This window comes from Protopterus annectens, chromosome 10.part0 (genome assembly GCF_019279795.1).
Source record: "Protopterus annectens isolate FY-2018-M chromosome 10.part0, PAN1.0, whole genome shotgun sequence".
Lineage (NCBI taxonomy): Eukaryota > Metazoa > Chordata > Ceratodontiformes > Protopteridae > Protopterus > Protopterus annectens.
Window position 1 is genome coordinate 1,028,319,213 of NC_056744.1, and position 16,812 is coordinate 1,028,336,024.

The following is a 16,812-nucleotide window of genomic DNA, read 5'->3' on the forward strand; positions in this document are numbered from 1 at the left end:
TCACCACTGGGCTTCCAGATACTGGCCAAGACTCTTGCCACCCCTGTAGTGCCTTTTTTAGGCAGTGTTCCAAAGACCAAAGTACCACCTTAACAGCTACAAAAAATGCAATCTGAGGCTCATGCTGCTCAGTGCTAGAAGTCTAAATCTCAAAATGCACTCGCTCAAAGCACTCCTTAAAATGGTGAACATCAACATTTGTGCTGTAACAGAGACCTGGTTCAAGGCAGCAGAAAGCATCCCTGCACTACCAGGCTCTAACTCATTCCACACCTTTCGGCCCCAGGACTTGGACCGATACTGCAAAGACAGTGGTGTTTCCATATTCATAAAGAATACGCACACCTCCATACTGGTGGCCCAACATAACATGTCAGAGATACTTCAGGTGCAGCTGATATTGGGTAAGACAGCGATTTAGGTCATAGCCTGCTATAGGTCCCCGACCATGTCCCAAGACTCACATTCCACGCTACTAAGCACCCTGGAGAATATTAGGGTCCAACCTAACACACTTATACTGGGCAACTTCAACTATCCCTCCATTAACTGGGAAATCTACTCATGTATCAATACACTTGCCCACCATTTCCTGGAATTCATTAATTGCAGTGCCCTGGACCAGCTTGTTCTTACCCCCACTAGAGGTAGCAACATCCTTGACCTGGTCATTACTAACATGGGCGACCATTGCTCTACAGCAATAGTCAACTCCTCCCTGGTTAGATCCGACCACAAACTAATCACCTTGGAAACCACATTCCACCCTCCCTCCCACCCCCACAAAGGTAATCACCATGAAAAACCTTGACCAAAGCTAACCCTTTGCTCCTAAAAACAGAGGTGGCTAACTTCACGGCACCCATGAAAATGGAGAATAGTTGCATGACCGCCAAATCATACACCAATGCACTGTACGAACATGTATACAAATGCATGGATCTCACCATACCCAATAGAACCAAGACACTATCCTCCAAAAAAAGGAAGCCAATCTGGTGGTCCCCTGCCATAAATAAACTCTACAACAGAAGGAGGAAACTGATGCGGAATAAAGTGAAGTCCCAAGACTGGAAAAACTCCCTTATCAGCCTCAACAAAAAGTTGAGATCCCTCATCAAATCCTCTAAAGCTAGCTCTGAAAACAGAATTGCAGCAGATAGTAAAGACAACCACAAGGCCCTCTATAATTATGTAAAGAATCTCCACGGCAATACCCAAATTTGTTCTGAGCTACTGCACAATGGTACTTCCTATACCGAGCCAACAGATATTGCCAGTATACTGGCCGACAGATTCAGTGCCAACTTTACTCCCCCCCCCCCCCCCAAAGGACCTACCAGTAGCTTGCCAGGCACCCAGTATTACTGCTGCACAGGTTAAAACAGCACTGTCCAAAGCCAAGAAAACAGCTTCTATGGGAACTGACAATATCCCTGGCTGTGTTCTACATGAACTACAGAGTGAACTGGCACCTTAGCTGTGTGCCCGGTTCAGTCACAGCCTCACCTCAGGCTTTGTTCCTACTAAATGGTGCACTGCTACAGTCATCAATCTCCACAAAGGAGGAGTGACTACAGACCCAGGGAACTATTGCCCCATTAGCCTGACGAGTCTGATGTGCAAAGCTGTGGAACGCATCATCCTGGACCTAATAAACAAGGATATAGGGAATCTCCAAACTCTGGATCTCACACAGTTTGGTATTGTGAAGGGTAGATCATGCCTGCTCAACATGGTTGACCTCTTTGAGTCAATCACAAGAGCTGTGAATGAAAGCAAGCCTACCTTGATCTGGCCAAGGCCTTTGATCCCATTCCCCACTCAGGAATCATAGAAAAGCTCGCTAAGCTAGGCTTCAACCCCTATATCACCAGGTTGGTTGCAGACTGGCTCACAGATAAAACCCACAGTGTGAAAGTAGCTGACTCCAAGTCAGACTGCCGACCAGTCACGAGTTGAGTCCCACAGGGTTCGGTCCTGGGTCCTCTCCTGTTTGGTATCTACTTCTCTGAAGTACAGGCCAGCACGAAGGGACTCTGGTTGACAAGGTTTGCAGACAATTGCAAGTTGGGAGCTATTATTAAGTCCCCAAGTGATGTTGATATCCTACAGAAAGGTCTCACTGAGACCAACAACTGGTGTCAGAACCATGGTCTTAAGCTCAATGCCAAAAAATGTGTCATCATCCCCTTTGGGAAAAACCCGGATCCCATGAATTACCACATCGATGGTTGTCCACTGAACACAGAAGGCATTATGAGAGATCTGGGAACACAGGTTGACACTTTTGACCACCACTTTGCCACTGTGGTCAGAAAGTCCTTCTATGTGGCACATCTCATTACTAAGGGTTTTGTTTCCAGGAAGAAAGAAGTCAGCCCTATATGGACAAACTCAAAAAACTCCAACTATTCTCTGTCTCATATCGCCTACTTAGAGGCGATCTCTGCTTGACTTACAAAGACATGTCTCAACCAGCTCTGTTAGAAATGCTACATCTAAAGAAATCCCAATCCCTGCACATTACACGCTCCAGAGACCTCAACCTCATTACCATAATCAACAGAACGTGCTGGAGGGACAGGTTCACAACCCAGAGACTGCCCATGCAATGTAATAGACTTCCCATACATGTCAAATAGAGCACCTCACTGGCCCTATTCAAGAAGAATCTTGATGAGTGGATGGGAAATAGAAAATTCACCCCAGGGATCACTCCAGTGGCTGTACTCGACAGAAGCACTGGGAACTAAGGTTGGGTGGCATGATGCCAGGGTAATCCTATGGGCTAGGCTTGTAATGGCTCCAGGGCCATTAGCCTAGAACACACCTATGAACCCATGAGAAAACAATAAAAAATGAATCTAAATGGTGTGGCAAGGCCATGATGGGAGGAAAGTAGGGGGTACAATGGACAGCAGGAGGCCCATAAATCCTTTTACAGGGGTTTCATTTCCCCAAAGGCCAGAGTCAAAATATTCAGTACTGCCAAGAAATTCCCCATTTAAGAACATCACACAGCTTATCAGCAAAGTTTGTTACTCTCCATAAAGCCTTTTACAACACCATAGCACCTGGATAAGAAAAAATATATACGTGATATGCTTGGTTTTGTCAGATTTCTGGTATACAACAATCCTTTTGATTGTATCTTTGCTTAGAACTATGTATCCTATTCCTGGTTGCATAATAATGTTAAGCATACCATTGCATATACTCTTTAAGCTGTTTAACTTAAGTTTAGCTACTGGTTTGTCCCTAATGAGTGACACACTGCAGTGATGAATTCCTTTTATAAGAATGGCCTTAAAACTGACCTAGGTAACTGAAGTTCTATCAGCCTTACAAGCCTAACCTGCAAAATCATGGGGTGTATTACAACTAGCCTCATCAACTGTGATATCAAGACTCTTGTTTGACTTGTCCCCCAACAGTTTGGCTTTTTGAAGGGTAGATCCTGTGGAGATAACATGGTAAACTTCTTCAAAAAAGTTACATTGGTTGTAGAGATGGTGGTCATGCAGTGCTTGTGGTGTATCTTGACCTAGTGAAGGTCTTTAGCACCATTCCTCATGCTGGCATCATATAAAATCTAATTACTTTAAAAAGTCAATCATATGTGGTAAGATGGAAAACAAACTGGCTGAAAGACAGAACCCACACATTGAAAGTTACATATGCCTCATTGGTAATTATGAAAGTGACCAGTGGTGTTCCTCATGGCCCGGTGCTCAGACCTCTCATTTTTGGCATTTACTTCTCAGATCTTCAAGTGGAGAGCCAAGAGCTCTGGTTTAACAAAGTTTGCAGATGACTGTAAATTGGAGTTTGTTGTTAAGTCACCCTCTGATACCCATCCTGTCTTGAATGAACCCTCCCTAGTAAACCCTTGGTGTACTAAAACTGACCTCAAACTAAATGCTAAAATGTGTAGTGTCACTTTTGGTACACAGCCCCCTCCAATATCATACTGTATAGCCAAAACACCACTACAAAATGGATTTTTTGTCATGGACCTGTTTTTCCACATGTTGAATGTCTCCACCAATATTAAAACCAGAGACCTAAATCTTCACCAACAGATAAATACAGCACTGGTGAGAGTAATGCTTATAAGGCAAAACCTCCCATACCTTTGGAATAAACTTCCCCTACATGTTAAGCAGTGAGATTCATTATCTTACTATTGATGGAATTTACTGTGGGTTTTACTGGTATGCCCCCCCTGGAGAAAGGAGGTGCTGCCTGATGGTGGGTACTGGGAAGGCATGAATCACATACCTCTCAACTGTCCCTGATTTTGACTCAAATTTTAGCTCTGTCCCTCTTAATCCCTCCTAAAACTAGTGACTTTTGGAGGAAAGGTGGTGAATTACACTTAATGTATAATGACAATAATTAAGAGTTATAGACTTCTTTTAAATCAGAAAATGTGTATTAATTCATATGCTCTGATTCTGTCAATGTTTCAAGTTAATAGGACTAATATTTTAAAAGTGTCCCTGATTGTCCCTGATTTTTTCTTGACTTGTCCCTGATTCTGTTGAAATTTGTCCCCGATTGGTTGAGAGGTCTGATGAATCATCATAAGAGTTATGAATCTATGAGTGTAAACTGTTTATGTAGCTTACTCACATAACTTTCAGGAAATCTCTGCCAGCATCCATAATGATCCTAAATAGAATAAAGTGGGTGTAAGAGAATGAATGAATAATTAAATATAACAACATGATTACTACATTGTAAGTTAGTCTAACTCCAGTGAAATATACCTCTGTGGAAAATTCTACCTAAAACAGGTTGTTAGGAGAGCTAAAGCCTGTCTTGGTACTCGGTGGGTGAAAGGCAATAAACACGCAGGTCTGCACTAACTTATGGAAATAAAACTTTACTTGTGGAACATACTTTTCAATTGTATGAAGTATGTTAATGAATGTAATGTCTTATTGTACTATTGTAAAGTGTTATCTTTACTGCTATTTGATCCCTGGTTGTATCTGAAAAGAGTGAATAGACCAACCCACTTTTCTGGTAAACATACAGCAATCAATCAGTCTGTAAGCAAATAAATAAACTGTCCAGAATTTTGCAGAACATCCCTGATTTTGTTTCATATTTTTGCGCTATCTATCATAAAATACGCAATTTTCTGGTAACTCACTTAGGTTCTTAGGTTGTTACTAGACTAACGACCTTTAGGGCCCTTACAAGCCTAGCTGTGCACTCTAAACCATTTGGTTCCCCAAGTATCATGGGTATCTATATAAAGGTGGGCATGTTAGTAGGGAGGTAACTAAGAATTTTAGGACTGATGTTTCTTATTGACGTCTTCTGTTTATAAGGGACATGGAGGCCAGACTGAGGGTAAATTTACATTTTCCTACCAATTGTCAAGGTTTTGTTTGAACAGGGTCAGAGATAAACTCTGTTTTACGTGTATGGGGGAGCCTATTTCATAGTGTGGGATCCTTTGGGGGCACATATCTGTCCCTCCAACACATTCTGTTTATATCAAAAGTGATGTTCAGCTCCCTGAATCTAGAGTTTCTGGTGCTGTTTGTTTTGTGCATGTGTAACAGATCCATCAGGACTAGGTCTGAGGAAGATCTGAGGAAGATCTGTAAGCCAGGCTAAGATCCCCTCAGAGCAGTATATAAGAGACTGAATACAGTAACAGAGCCATTAGGCGAGCATTGTAGGATAGAGTATTCATGGCCTGAATTCTGCTGGTGAAAAACCTCTGTGGGCATTCCAACTTTGCAAGTGTCTAGTTAGATACATGCCAAAGGGGGCATTATATTCAATGATAGGTCAGTAAGGACTGAGTAAGTGGTACTGAAACTTTCTTGGACCTGGGTGCAATACCCTTACCTATAAGCTCAGCGACATAGAATAATTTTCTTATTATCTTAGCTATATTCTGATCAAAAGCCCGATTCCTGTCTGTATCTGTTCCCAGATCCCTTACTACTGGGTTGACTCTTAGGGGTATTTTATAAATGAAGTGATCAACTTAGGCTGACAGTTTCCAAAAAGACATTATCATGCATTTTTAAGCATTGTGTTGATGGATCATACCTCTCAACTGTCCAGAATTGTGTACAATGTCCAGATTATTGCCTCATATTTTAGTTTTTTTCCTCATAAAATCTGTGGTTTCTGACAAACTATTGAGGTCTGTGCTCACTAAATAATGAAACTTTTGAGTCTGAGACTTTATAACCTTCAGAAAAAGCGCAATAGCAAAACCTATTATTCTAGCAAATTTCTAAATTTATAAAATCAACATCTGTCCATGATTTTGGTTCTTTATCCCCCATTATTTTTTTTTCAGAATTCTTAAACAAATGTTGAGAGATATGCAGAGGATTGTAGTCAGTCACTGATGCCAGACATTAAAGTTTCATACTTTTATTGTTCACAAAATGCATGTTGATGCAAAACCTGCTCTGTTGAAATTTAAATGAATAAGTAATAGTTAAAAAGTTTTCCTAGCCTGGTTTTGAACCTTCATTCCTTTGTTATTTTTGGCTTTGTCCAAAATTCTTGGCAAAAGAAGTTGATTGGTATGCAGAAACCCTCGCATAGGTGATTCCATGGTAACCCTGAGCTGGGGCATCCATGAAAATATGCTTTATTACTGAAGTCATCTTTTTCCAGTGCCTGAGCTTCTTGTTATCTCAGAAATGCCAGTGCGAATGATTCTGTGTAACCGCTACACCAGAGACAGTTTGAGGGCACATTGGGTTGTGGTTAAAAGTGAGGGAGGGCCCTCTGCCTATGGTTTCGGCACCCATGGGGAGAATTTTTAGGATGTTGCCGTTATTAGATGAAAGCTTAGTAATGAACATTTCTGGGTTAAACTTGCATATTATTTTAAGTGGATGTGTGAGATGTCTGGTTATATAGATTGGGAGATGATCACTGAGGCAGTGAGACATTGTACCTGAGGTGGTGTATTTGCTAGAGTCCAATACTAGCATCCAGTCTAATAGGGAATTTGTTGTCTTGCTGTAATGTTTGGAGCTATTAATTAGTTGTGTGAAACCAAATAAGTTCATGCTAGATGCAGGGGAGTTAGTGTTTATATCCAATAAATTGCATTCACATCATGCAGTAGTAGTATTTTTTGTGGAATTGTTATAGATATCCCATGTAGGATAGCTTCCAGTACAGCTGTATTGTAGCTAGGAGAACAGTAATACATATTTGTTTATAATTGTTTAATTTCAGGAAGGTTATAAGAAACTCTTTTGAACTGAATTTTGGTATTGGTTTGTTGTAGGGCTAAATGTGGTAGTCAATGCCAAATATTGAAACAATACCACTACCTTTCCTCTTTATACGGTCATTATGGATGATGATATAGACAGAAAGTGTAATTTCAGAGTCATTTATGCTGGGTTTAAGCCAAGTTTCAGTTACAGTGAGAGTATCAGGCTTATGTTGAGTAACCCAGGCATGTAGTTCAACAATTTTATTTCTTATGCTTCTAACATTTATGGCAGGTCAAATTATAATAGACAATAATCAGTTTATAGCCACTGCAAAGCAATTACCAGAGAGGTACCAAGAAGAACACGTTTTCTTTTATTTTCTGAATGAAGAAACCTGTTAGCCAGCAAGACTAAGTAATTGGCAAATGCAGTGTAATCTATTGGTCAAGAGAAAGGTCAGTGGCCATCTTTGATTGCAAGGACGACTCTGTCGAGAAGAATGTTAAAAACTGTTTTCCAGCACAGGCAGGCACATAGCAAGGTTTTTCAAGTTAAATTTGCTTACATTGTACAAAGACATAATTCTCAGTGCAAATTTTGGGAGTTGGTCCTTGTGGCAGAGCTTCTGCAGTATCTGGGTCCAATATAGCGACCAGAGTTCTGAAAGAAATGAAAAAAGAAAAAACGGTATTAAACTATAACATTATATTGAGAAAATACTACTTATGAGGTATATCAAGAAGAACTTACTACCAGATTCAGGAATAGAGGATACAAAACAAAAAATGTCTTTCAGGCCAGTCACTGGGTGGCTAATCGCAATAGGCAAGATCTCTTAACATATAGGGATAAGACTCAAGAATTCCACCATTAGACTAGTCACTACATATGGTAGAAATACTGATGTCCTACTCAACAGTGTCCGCAGACATTGGAATATACTTTTGGCAGACAACAAATTATGTGAGTTTCTGGATGACAGATGTCAGTTTTCCTTCAGAAGAGGCAGGGATTTGGGCTCATTCTTAAATCATTATAAATATGGTTGGAGAAGTAAAGGAGACCCTATACAAACCACTTGGAGGGACCAACTCAAGGGTTGTTTTCCCTGTGGCCATTGCACTCACTGCAGAAGGGTGATGAAGGCATGCCAGTTCAGCAGCAAAAACACTGGGCAAGTATTTGACATTTTCTTTTTTGCTGTCAGACTGTGACTGGGTGATATATTTGGCTACCTGTAGCTGCTCTGCATTTTATGTGGGACAAACATCCAGGCCTTTAAAATTAAGAATATCTGAACATCTGAGTGAGATCAGGCGCAAGAATCTTACAAATGCCCTATATAAACATACTATGGTACATAAAAATGCACCTTTTATTTTTACTGTGATTGACAGAATCATTGGACAGAGAACCAATAAATCAGGTTGGCCTCAAATATTAAATAACAAGGAGAAAAATGGATTATCAAACTGGAGGCACTGTTTTCACCATGTCTTAATGAATATCTTTAAGTGGTTTGCTTAATTGAATAATTAAGTTGTAAGCTTCATTCATTGGTAAACTATATAAGGGAGATGAAGTGAATATGTTTCTACTGCACTGAAGAAGCCTTTGTATTTTTACAGCCAAAACCGGTCTGGTCTCTCTCCTTTTCATGGTTTTGAGCTAATAAATACATTAATTTATACTACAGTCTGCTGGCTCACAATTTCTTACTACTATAAGGTCTTTTGGAGCCGTGCAGTTGCCGTACTTGCAGGGGCTGATTTATCTAAAGATGACTCACTTTTTATATCACAAAAACCTGGGATTTTAACAAGGGTGTGTACACTTTTTATATCCACTGTATATATGGGTCTACTTTTGTTCATTGAAAGTACATTCTACCGAAACTGAAAAGCCTGAGTCCATTTCAGCAATAGTGCAGTTTTACAAAAATGCACGTTTGCAAAATGGACACTACTGAAATAGGTCTAATGGTTTGTGGATCCTGTGTAGTAACAGGCAAGGTGTTACTTGTTATCTACGATTATGTAGCTTGTGCTACAATGTGAATAAGGAAATATACCCTTTTCTCCACTGTAGTTCAACCTTGGAGTTAGTGTATAAAATTAGCGGGGGTGTGAGTGGTGCAGGGGGGCTTGCCCCCCCTGCAGAAATGTGTTTGTAAGATTTAGTTTTGTGATTACATGCTTCGGTAATGTCCTTTTCACTGAAATGGACTCGGGTTTTTCAGTTTCGGAAGGGTGTACTTTCGAGGAATGAAAATAGACCCATATATATATATATATATATATATATATATATAGAGAGAGAGAGAGAGAGAGAGTAGTATAAAACAAAGTTATCATAACATAGTACTAAACTGATAAGCACAATATAAAACTAACACTTAGTAATAATCTTGGGAGTAACCAGTGTATCAAAAGGGCGTTTTATATATTAACACACCAGAAACCGACATTACATACTTGTTAAAGGGCAGAGGCACAACATACATACAGCTTATCTGATATGAATGATATTCATTGTTCTACACAGTCTTAGAACAAATAGAAATGTAATAGCATATAACACAGACATGCACTATGAGGAAAGTTGGTGACTGAGTAAAAGAGGAATGAATAGTGATGATACACTCTACTAAGGTGACCCTCCCACCCTCAGGTCAAATTATAATAGAGAGTCATCAGTTTACAGCCAGTGCAAGGCAATTAACAGAGAGGTAACAAAACATTTTTTTCATTTCCTGAATGCAGAAACCTGGCAACTGGGGGTGGGGCAGGAATTAACTTGGCCCATGCAGTGTAAGCTATTGGTCAAGAGGAAGGATAGTGGCCAACTTAGTAAGTGGTCCTTAGAATTCAAGAACAGCTTTGTCAGGGTGGGGGGGGGGGATATTAAAGACTACTTTCCAGCACAGGCAGGCACATCTTTCACTGCATGAATTTAATACGCAGTAAGATTCTTCAAGTCAAATTTGCTTACATTGTAAAAAAAAAAAATAATCAGTGAAACTTTTTGGGGTTTGGTCCTTGTGGCAGAGATTCAGCAGTATCTGGTTCAAATGTAGTGACCAGTGGCTGTTGTACAAAGACAAAATTCTCAGTGAAAATGTTTAGGAGATGGTTCTTAAGACAGCTTCAGCAGTATCTGGGTCAATGAGGGTCCGCACTGTGTGGAATGCTACTGAATGAGTGAAAGGGAAGAGAAAAGTGATAGATGGCAGGTATCCGTGGCAACATTGTCTGCTTTAATGTTTTGTATAAGATGGCACCATTTTTTCACCTGTGAGTCACACAACTTTTATAAAATTAATGCAGTTATCAAAATACAATAGCTATAACTGCATTACCAAAAGAGCATTTATATCTCAGGAATGTCTTCTGATATCACCCCATGCTTGATATACCATCCCCAACAAACAGTATCACACTGTTATTTTTGCTCATAAATGTAAGCATAGAAATATCATATGTTCATACATTTTTGCAAACACTTCTTAATAGCTCCATCTCTGTATATCCTATGCTGACTATTTCATTGTTATGCTTGTTATCTTGTAAATGGCACCTTAATTTTATGATTGCATCTTTTTTTGTGACTTCATATATTAGATGGGAATGATTAAGCTTGTTCCAAGAGTACAAGGTAGTCTGCTGTAAAAACGAGTATGCACATGAACTCTGCTTTCGTGATGAATATACTGTAGTAGGAAAGAATGAGTTAATAATGTAAAGCAGACTTCATAACTGTTTAGTGTGGTATTAACCTTTCTAACCAGTAACAGTAAACCTGTAAATCAACAAATGAAAAAAGTATTGTAAGAATCTATAATTTCCACTAACAGCATATGTTTGTTGTAACCAGATCAGCACAGAATTAAATGTTCACTTGGTCATTCTCCATACATTTCTTGTAGACATACTGTCATGTAAGCACAGCTAATAAATGACATTAAATTCACAGCTCCTGTCATTACCACTCATGTCATTGACTTCCAACATACATCAATTATATTTAACATTCACTCCAGAGTAACAGCAATTATTTTCTTGAAAGTAAATTATCCATTAAATTGCATTTGCATAGCTTCCAAATAATTTATACCTGTAAAGTGGTGTTTAGCTTACTTTAAAAAGTTCATGCTTTTCCACAACAAATGCCTCAGAACTCAGCTGAGCACAGGTAAATATGGTGACTTTACAGTTACTGATGGAAATTCAGGCCCATTAACACTATTCTTATGCAAATAACTGCATTCACCTCTGTGTCATAGTTATATGTTTTGGTATATGTAGTCTCATAGGTTTAAATGTACTTCTGATGGTAGTGGATGAGCTGTTGTCAGTGATGCTGGCTATGGGAATGTATGGCAGAGTATAGTATGTCTCCATTAAATCTAACTGCCCTACAACATTTAAATATAAGTCTTGACTAAGTTTGCATTTAGTTTGGAGTTTACTGAAGACTAATCCACAGTATCCAACAAAATATGCCACAACCTTATCACTTCCTAACAATCAGTTATGTTGACTAAAGCCATATAACACCATTTATACATGCTATTAATGCATTTCACTTATAAAGCAGTAATTATAAAAGGAGTACATGAAGCAATGTTTCAAAACCCATGCTGCCATAACTTATTAATGCTTGACCATAATAACTGTGGAATTTAGGTCAAACCATTACTCTGCTTAAGCAAATACACATATAAACCCATGTGAAATTTATAGACTGATAACTGATTTCCCTTCTTATACCAAAATAAGTTGTACATATGCATTAAAAAATAACATTCAAGGTCTCTGGCTCACCAAGTTTGTAGATGATTCTAAATTGAGAGCTATTATAGATCCCCTCTCCAAGAAACCAATATCATGCAAGTGGGTATAACACAGACAAATGACTGGTGCCAAAGCCATGGCCTAAAACTCAATTCCAAAAAAATGCATTATAATGCCCTTTGGGAAACTATCCACCCAAGTTAATTACTCCATTGATAAAACACTCCTAAGAGCTGACCCAGTAGTAAAGGATCTGGGAACATATGTAGACAGCAGTTTGGCCTTTGACCGAGACTCAGCTAAGATAATAAGAAAATCATTCTATGCCACCCAATTTATATTAAGGGTATGGCGTCCAGGTTCAAGGAAGATATAGGAACACTATACTTAGCTCTTATCAGACCTATCATTGAATACAGTGTAACCTTTGGCATGTATCTAACCAAACACGTGCAACAGTTGGAATGCCCACAAAGGTTTCTCACTAGGAGAATTCAGGGAATGGATACCCTGTCCTAGACTGATCATCTAAAGGCTCTGTCTCTATATTCAGTCTCCTACAGGCTGCTGAGAGGGGATCTTTGCCTGGCCTGCAGGCCTTCCATAGACTGAACCCTGATGTATCTGTTGCAAATGCGCAAAACAAGCAGCACCAGAAACACTAGAGCCAGGGTACTGAACTTCGTTTGTGACATAAACAGAACACACTGTAGAGACAGATATGTGTTCCAAATGATTTCCGCACTATGGAATATGCTCATCATCCATGTAAAAAAAGTACATTCCTGACCCTATTGAAACAAAATCTTGAGAATTGGATGGAAGATCATACATTTATCCCTGGTCTGGTCTCCATGTCCCTTATGAACAGATGACGTCAGTAAGAAAAATAATATCCTAACTAACACTCTCCTTAAGTACCCTTAGTTACCACCCTAATAACATGCCTCCCTCCATATAGAGACCCATGATACTTGGGATCCAAATGGCTTAGGGTGCATAACTAGGCTTGTAAGGGCTTTAGGGGTTATTAGCCTAGTAATAACCTGTGAACCTCCATATGACTGCTTCAATGCCATTAATTATCCAGACTTTACATTGCTATAAGTTCCTTGGGTAATACTCATATATGGTTGCATATGGTGCTGCCGCACCTCAAATGGTTTGGTTCCCACCCTCTGACCTTCTGTCATGCACTTTGGTTCCTGCTTTTCTAATGATGGCAACACCTATGTAGGCATGAGGTTGAGCTTCAAGCAGGTCAGGCAAGGAGACTAAGATCGGATCTGCCTCTTGAAGGAGTCATACTTGCAAAAACTGAAAAATGTGGTGGCCGGCACTGAGTGGAAGAAAATTAACTCCAGTTCTGCTTATCCTGCATTGACCATTTCACTGTAATCTCTGACAGGGTCACCCGCAATGGTACCAGTGCAGGTACGGGTATGACAACCTGCAGAGATGGAGGGCATATACCTTTTACTTACAGTACTGTTCATGCTGGCTGAATATGTTTTGCAGATTAAGGAGAGAGGGCCAGAGTTCTACAGAAAAATGTATTTACATTTTCCTTTTTCTTCTTAATTTACCTAGGTTTTAAAATAATGTTACAATAATAGTGTAAAGGTATGTTACATAACTCCGGTATAAATGTATGTGAGTGCAAATAGGTTCATAGGTTGGTACTAGGCTATCAGCCCTATGGCCTATACAAGCCTAGCCATAACAATTCCCTGGCTATTTCTTCCCACACTATTTACTTCCCTGGACCCCTGTCTAGCAGGGTGACTGACGTGATCCCTGGGGTGAATTTCCTTTCTCCCATCCAATCGTCAAGGTTCCTTTTGAAGAGGGCCAAAGAGACACTCTGCTTGACATGTCTGGGCAATCTATTCCAGAGTCTGGGGAGTCTCTGGGTCAGGAACCTAGCCCTCCAGCATGTTTTGTTTATTGTGATGACAAGGTTTAGATCCCTCGAGCATGTGGCTCTGAGGGACTGGGATTTCTTTAAGTGTAGCATGTCCAGCAGCTCTGGGTTTGACATGGCCTTGTATGTTAAGCAGATATATATATATATATATATATATATATATATATATATATATATATATATATATAGATATAGATATATACACACACCCACACACCTATGGATCCACTTCACGTGACTGAAAACTCAAAATATTGAATTTCATTTGACTGAGACCACAATACCGAATTTAAAAAAAATACTGAAAACTCAATTGGCTGAGTCACATTATATTGAAAGTTTACAGTGCTGGATGTTTGTAAATGAATGATTATTTGTAAATGAAAGGTTGGCATAATGGTTAAGGTGTTTACCTTACAAACATAAGGTGCAGCGTTTGATTCTCACACGAGGTAACCGGCTAGGCTTAAAATGGCCCCTAGGGGCAGTTAGCCTAGTACTAATCTATGAACCTATGAACTTATGTCAAAATAGTGAGTATTAAACCAGAGACGTGCACACCTAAAACAGCAACGACTAACTCTTTCCAAAACTTAAAAACAACTTACTTACCCTCTTAGCAGAAACCAGATATTATAAAAACCAAACTAGGTGGGGGGCTACACCCCACACTCCCTGATGTGGGGGGCTGCTCCCCCCACACCCCCCAACTATATATACTAACTCCAGGATTGCACTACAGTGGGGAAAAGGGCATATACCTTTTACTTACAGTACTGTACACACTGCCACTACTGCAGGGAGCGCACAAAACATCCACAGTATTACTTTAGGTATTTCCCATAAAAATGTAAAGAGACATACATTTAGAAATACTACAGTAACACTTTCTATGCTACTATCGGTATTCTGACAGTTGGCACTTTAAAGAAGAAACTCGCACCAGGAACAGTCAACAACAGAAATGGAACACAACCCAGAATCTGTTCACTTCTGTTGCATGGAATTATGCACCGGCACCAAATATAAACGTTAGTCCATTTATTGAAAAAAATAAAACGTTGACACAATACAATATCCAACACAAAAGTTAAGCGCTTTCATCTACTCCTTCATAGACTTCATCAGAACAGTTGATTTTGTTCCCAACAACATTTTATATATTCATAAGCCTATCAGAGACTGCAATTCATTAATAGTCTGTCAATTAACTTTTTAAAGTGCTCAGTGCATAAAATACCTTAGCATATTCGATTCAATGACATAACTTCAGTCCTTTTTATTCCTCCTATATATCAAACTAATATGTACCCCCTCCCCCATAAAATATATATAGTAAAACTAACATATACATATATCTAAAATGTCTTATGATCAAAGAATTGTAACACAAAAAGTGGATGCAAAAATACATAAATAAATTTATCAAAACTTAGTATACCCATTAATTATTATTTTCTAAAATAGGTTTGTCAGAAATACTATCATTAATTCCTGGGTGTACGAAAGTGTTTAATCTAATCTGCCACCTAGCTTCTCTATCACCCAGTTTCTTTTTTAAATTTCCCCCTTTTGTGTTAAGTTGAATACATTCTAAAATTCCAAAATTAAAAGTATCACAACCACTGCTAGCTTCTAAGTGCCTCGATAAAGCATTTTTACCATCTTTTTTTCTCATACAATAACAATGGTCATATATCCTATTTCTGAGGCATCTATCGGTCTTGCCCACATAAAGCAAGGGCATTTTGTGCATTTAGCTAAATAAACTATATGGGATGTCGTACAATTACCCTTCTGGAAAAACACTTCTGTCCTGTTAATATTTTCCAATATTAAGGAAGGTACCTTAATAATAAAATTACACTGGTTGCATAAACCACACTTGGTGGTACCTTTCCTGTTACATTCTTTTTCCTTTATTTTCCTTTGTAGTTCCCATTTTAAATTTCTCCCATTCTTAGAAACAAACAAAGGTTTTTCTCCTACCAGTTTGTAAACATTGTAATCAGTTTTCAAGATATTCCAATTATTTTCTATAATTTTCTTAATATCTTGTACATGGGGTGCATATTCTAATATGCATGATCTCAAATAATTATTAGTTTCCATACACTCCTTATTTGATATGTCACCCAATGCCTTAATCATACCTGTACCTTAAATAGGTTTATATTTTACCCCCCATTCTTTTATCACATATTCTTTAATGTCCTTAATCATATATGAGGGGTACCCCGGTCCCTAAACAAATTGCCTATCACATCTAATTCTTGATCAGGTCAGTAAAGTCCGAGGTCATTCTAGCAGCCCTAATAAACTGCCCTTTTATAATGCTGCATTTTTACTATTAAGGTGGCAACCAGAAAATTGTAGGTAGGAGTTGCCAAAGGTGTTCTTTCTATAAATTCTGGACTTGAATTTACCATTTTCCACACTTATAAGTGTGTCTAAATATGATATGGATCTCTGGTCCATGCTAAAAGTAAACTTTAAATATTCACTAGAGGTGTTGAAATATTCCTTAAATTCAAGTAGTTTACTCTGACTTCCCCTCCAGATCATAAATATGTCATCCAAAAACCTTAGGTAACAGGTAATATTCTCTCTCCAAGCTGTTTCCGGTATATATTCTGTTTCCCAATCAAGCAAAAATAAATTGTCAAAAATGGGGGCACATGCCGCCCCCATTGCCACACCTTTGCTTTGTCTATAATATTCACCTTCGAAGAATATAAAATTATAGGATAAAACCAATTCCATAAATTCCAATATCAGGGAAATGTTATCCCAAGCTAAATTACTATATTTATCAATACTATTATTGAACCTTTCCATCCCCTCTCTTTGGGGTATACTTGAAAATAGGTTG

The 16,812-nt window shown here is 38.8% G+C and overlaps 1 protein-coding gene and 1 long non-coding RNA gene across 2 annotated transcripts in view; one reads left to right on the forward strand and one right to left on the reverse strand.

Annotated features, from left to right (window-relative positions):
• Positions 1–16,812, forward strand: part of SLC44A5 (solute carrier family 44 member 5) — a 4,403,163-nt gene that overhangs the window by 2,033,847 nt on the left and 2,352,504 nt on the right. The gene's annotated exons all lie outside the window — the stretch shown is intronic.
• LOC122813464 overlaps positions 7,571–16,812 on the reverse strand; it is a 467,821-nt gene continuing 458,579 nt past the window's right edge. Inside the window, exon 4 of the long non-coding RNA XR_006366691.1 lies at positions 7,571–7,880. This is a non-coding gene — a long non-coding RNA (uncharacterized LOC122813464). The remainder of the gene's footprint in view (positions 7,881–16,812) is intronic.